Genomic DNA, 6,842 nt, shown 5'->3' on the forward strand with positions numbered 1-6,842 from the left:
ATACGTTATACGTTATACGTTATACGTTATACGTTATAAGGTATACGTTATGCGTTATACGCTATACGTTATGCGTTATAGGATATACGTTATACGCTATACGTTATACGTTATAGGTTATACGCTATACGTTATACGTTATACGTTATACGTTACACGTTATACGTTATACGCTATAAGGTATAGGTTATACGCTATACGTTATACGTTATACGCTGTGCGTTATACGTCATGCGTTATACGTCTTACGTTATACGTTATACGTTATACGTTATACGTTATACGTTATACGTTATACGTTATAAGTTATACGTTATACGTTATACGTTATACGTTATACGTTAGACGCTATACGTTATACGTTATACGTTATACGTTGTACGTTATACGTTATACGTTATACGTTAGACGTTATACGTTATACGTTATACGTTATACGTTATACGTTATACGTTATACGTTATACGTTATACGTTATACGTTATACGTTATACGTTATACGATATACGTTATACGTTATACGTTATACGTTATACGCTATACGTTATACGTTATAGGTTATACGCTATACGTTATACGTTATACGTTATACGTTACACGTTATACGTTACACGTTATACGTTATACGCTATAAGGTATACGTTATGCGTAATACGCAATACGTTATGCGTTATGCGTTATACGCTATACGTTATGCGTTATAGGATATACGTTATGCGTTATAGGATACACGTTATACTTTATACGTTATACGTTATACGTTATACGTTATGCGTTATACGTCATGCGTTATACGTCTTACGTTATACGTTATACGTTATACGTTATACGTTATACATTATAAGTTATACGTTATACGTTATACGTTATACGTTATACGTTAGACGCTATACGTTATACGTTATACGTTATACGTTGTACGTTATACGTTATACGTTATACGTTATACGTTATACGTTATACGTTATACGTTATACGTTATACGTTATACGTTATACGTTATACGTTATACGTTGTACGTTAAACGTTATACGTTATACGTTATACGTTATACGTTAGACGTTGTACGTTATACGTTATACGTTATACGTTATACGCTATACGTTATACGTTATACGTTATACGTTATACGTTATACGTTATACGTTATACGTTAGACGCTATACGTTATACGTTATACGTTATACGTTGTACGTTATACGTTATACGTTATACGTTAGACGTTATACGTTATACGTTATACGTTATACGTTATACGTTATACGTTATACGTTATACGTTATACGTTATACGTTATACGTTATACGTTATACGTTATACGTTATACGTTATACGTTATACGTTATGCGTTATACGTCATGCGATATACGTCATACGTTATACGTTATACGTTATACGTTATACGTTATACGTTATACGTTATACGTTATACGTTATACGTTATACGTTATACGTTATACGTTGTACGTTATACGTTATACGTTATACGTTATACGTCATACGTTATACGTTATACGTTATACGTTATACGTTATACGTTATACGTTATACGTTATACGTTATACGTTATTCGTTGTACGTTATACGTTATACGTTATACGTTATACGTTATACGTTATACGTTATACGTTATACGTTATACGTTATACTTTATACGTTATACGTTATACGTTATACGTTATACGTTATACGTTATACGTTATACGTTATACGTTATACGTTATACGTTATACGTTATACGTTATACGTTATACGTTATACGTAATATGTAATACGTCATACGTTTTACGTTAATCGTTATACGTTATACGTTATACGCTATACGTTATACGTTATACGTTATACGTTATACGTTATACGTTATACGTTATACGTTATACGTTATACGTTATACGTTATACGTTATACGTTACACGTTATACGTTATACGTTATACGTTATACGTTATGCGTTATACGTCTTGCGATATACGTTATACGTTATACGTTATACGTTATACGTTATACGTTATACGTTATACGTTATACGATATACGTTATACGTTATACGTTATACGCTATACGCTATACGTTATACGTTATACGTTAAACGTTATACGTTATACGTTATACGTTATACGTTATACGTTACACGTTATACGTTACACGTTATACGTTATACGTTATAAGGTATACGTTATGCGTTATACGCTAAACGTTATGCGTTATAGGATATACGTTATGCGTTATACGTTATACGTTATACGTTATACGTTATACGTTATACGTTATACGATATACGTTATACGTTATACGTTATACGCTATACGTTATACGTTATACGTTATACGTTATACGTTATACGTTATACGTTACACGTTATACGTTATACGCTATAAGGTATAGGTTATACGCTATACGTTATACGTTATACGTTATGCGTTATACGTCATGCGTTATACGTCTTACGTTATACGTTATACGTTATACGTTATACGTTATACGTTATACGTTATAAGTTATACGTTATACGTTATACGTTATACGTTATACGTTATACGTTATACGTTATACGTTATGCGTTATACGTCATGCGATATACGTTATACGTTATACGTTATACGTTATACGTTATACGTTATACGTTATACGTTATACGTTATACGTTATACTTTATACGTTATACGTTATACGTTATACGTTATACGTTATACGTTATACGTTATACGTAATATGTAATACGTCATACGTTTTACGTTAATCGTTATACGTTATACGTTATACGCTATACGTTATACGTTGTACGTTATACGTCATACGTTATGCGTTATACGTCATGCGATATACGTTATACGTTATACGTTATGCGTTATACGTTATACGTTATACGTTATACGTTATACGTTATACGTTATACGTTATACGTTATACGTTATACGTTATACGTTATACGATATACGTTATACGTTATACGTTATACGCTATACGTTATACGTTATACGTTATACGTTATACGTTATACGTTATACGTTATACGTTATACGTTATACGTTATACGTTATATGTTACACATTATACGTTACACGTTATACGTTATACGTTATAAGGTATACGTTATGCGTTATACGCTATACGTTATGCGTTATAGGATATACGTTATGCGTTATAGGATATACGTTATACTTTATACGTTGTACGTTATACGTTATACATTATGCGTTATACGTCATGCGTTATACGTCTTACATTATGCGTTATACGTTATACGTTATACGTTATACGTTATACGTTATACGTTATACGTTATACGTTATACGTTATACGTTATACGTTATACGTTATACGTTATACGTTATACGTTATACGTTATACGTTATACGTTATACGTTATACGTTATACGTTATACGTTATACGTTATACGTTATACGTTATACGTTGTACGTTGTACGTTATACGTTAAACGTTGTACGTTGTACGTTTTACGTTATACGTTATACGTTATACGTTATACGTTACACGTTATACGTTATACGTTATACGTTACACTTTATACGTTATACGTTATACGTTATACGTTATACGTTATACGTTATACGTTATACGTTATACGTTAGACGCTATACGTTATACGTTCAACGTTATACGTTATACGTAATACGTTATACGTTATACGTTATACGTTATACGTTATACGTTATACGTTGTACGTTGTACGTTATACGTTAAACGTTGTACGTTTTACGTTATACGTTATACGTTATACGTTATACGTTATACATTATACGTTATACGTTATACGTTATACGTTACACTTTATACGTTATACGTTATACGTTATACGTTATACGTTATACGTTATACGTTATACGTTATACGTTAGACGCTATACGTTATACGTTCAACGTTATACGTTATACGTAATACGTTATACGTTATACGTTATACGTTATACGTTATACGTTATACGATATACGTTATACGTTATACGTTATACGTTATACGTTATGCGTTATACGTCTGGCGATATACGTTATACGTTATACGTTATACGTTATACGTTATACGTTATTCGTTATACGTTATACGATATACGTTATACGTTATACGTTATACGTTATACGTTATACGCTATACGTTATACGTTATAGGTTATACGCTATACGTTATACGTTATACGTTATACGTTACACGTTATACGTTATACGCTATAAGGTATAGGTTATACGCTATACGTTATACGTTATACGTTATGCGTTATACGTCATGCGTTATACGTCTTACGTTATACGTTATACGTTATACGTTATACGTTATACGTTATACGTTATAAGTTATACGTTATACGTTATACGTTATACGTTATACGTTATACGTTATACGTTACACGTTATACGTTACACGTTATACGTTATACGTTATAAGGTATACGTTATGCGTTATACGTTATACGTTATACGATATACGTTATACGTTATACGTTATACGTTATACGTTGTACGTTATACGTTATACGTTATACGTTATACGTTATACGTTATACGTTATACGTTATACGTCATGCGTTATAGGATATACGTTATACGTTATACGTTATACGTTATACGTTATACGTTATACGTTATACGTTATACGTTATACGTTATACGTTATACGTTATACGTTATACGTTATACGTTATACGTTATACGTTATACGTTATACGTTATACGTTATACGTTATACGTTATACGTTATACGTTATACGTTATACGTTATACGTTATACGTTATACGTTATACGTTATACGTTATACGTCATGCGTTATAGGATATACGTTATACGTTATACGTTATACGTTATACGTTATACGTTATACGTTATACGTTATACGTTATACGTTATACGTTATACGTTATACGTTATACGTTATACGTTATACGTTATACGTTATACGTTATACGTTATACGTTATACGTTATACGTTATACGTTATACGTTATACGTCATGCGATATACGTTATACGTTATACGTTATACGTTACACGTTATACGTTATACGTTATACGTTATACGTTATACGATATACGTTATACGTTATACGTTATACGTTATACGTTATACGTTATACGTTATACGTTATACGTTATACGTTATACGTTATACGTTATACGTAATATGTAATACGTCATACGTTTTACGTTAATCGTTATACGTTATACGTTATACGCTATACGTTATACGTTATACGTTATACGTTATACGTTATACGTTATACGTTATACGGTATACGTTATACGTTATACGTTATACGTTATACGTTATACGTTATACGTTATACGTTATACGTTATACGTTATACGTTATACGTTATACGTTATACGTTATACGTTATACGTCATGCGATATACGTTATACGTTATACGTTATACGTTACACGTTATACGTTATACGTTATACGTTATACGTTATACGTTATACGTTATACGTTATACGTTATACGTAATATGTAATACGTCATACGTTTTACGTTAATCGTTATACGTTATACGTTATACGCTATACGTTATACGTTATACGTTATACGTTATACGTTATACGTTATACGATATACGTTATACGTTATACGTTATACGTTATACGTTATACGTTATACGATATACGTTATACGTTATACGTTATAGGTTATACCTTATACATTATACGTCATACGTTATACGTTATACGTAATACGGTATACGTTATGCGTTATACGCTATACGTTATGCGTTATAGGATATACGTTATGCGTTATAGGATATACATTATACGTTATACGTTGTACGTTATACGTTATACGTTATGCGTTATACGTCATGCGTCATACGCTATACGTTATACGTTATACGTTATACGTTATACGTTATACGTTATACGTTATACGTTATACGTTATACGTTATACGTTATACGTTATACGTCATACGTTATACGTTATACGTTATACGTTATACGTTATACGTTATACGATATACGTTATACGTTATACGTTATACGTTATACGTTATACGTTATACGTTATACGTTATACGTTATACGTTATACGTTATACGTTATACGTAATATGTAATACGTCATACGTTTTACGTTAATCGTTATACGTTATACGTTATACGCTATACGTTATACGTTATACGTTATACGTTATACGTTATACGTTATACGTTATACGGTATACGTTATACGTTATACGTTATACGTTATACGTTATACGTTATACGTTATACGTTATACGTTATACGTTATACGTTATACGTTATACGTTATACGTTATACGTTATACGTCATGCGATATACGTTATACGTTATACGTTATACGTTACACGTTATACGTTACACGTTATACGTTATACGTTATAAGGTATACGTTATGCGTTATACACTGTACGTTATGCGTTATAGGATATACGTTATGCGTTATAGGATATGCGTTATACCTTATACGTTGTACGTTATACGTTATACGTTATGCGTTTTACGTCATGCGTTATACGTCTTACGTTATACGTTATACGTTATACGTTATACGTTATACGTTATACGTAATATGTAATACGTCATACGTTTTACGTTAATCGTTATACGTTATACGTTATACGTTATACGTTATACGTTATACTTTATACGTTATACGTTATACGTTATACGTTATACGTTATACGTTATACGTTATACGTTATACGTTAAACGTTGTACGTTATACGTTATACGTCATAGAGTATACGATACACGTTACACGTTCTACGTAATATGTAATACTTTATACGTTTTACGTATATTCGTTATACGTTCACCGTTACACGTTATACGTATATTCGTTATACGTTCTTCGTTACACGTTATACGTTA

Source organism: Ptiloglossa arizonensis, unplaced genomic scaffold, assembly GCF_051014685.1.
Source record: "Ptiloglossa arizonensis isolate GNS036 unplaced genomic scaffold, iyPtiAriz1_principal scaffold0602, whole genome shotgun sequence".
In the NCBI taxonomy this organism is placed as follows: domain Eukaryota; kingdom Metazoa; phylum Arthropoda; class Insecta; order Hymenoptera; family Colletidae; genus Ptiloglossa; species Ptiloglossa arizonensis.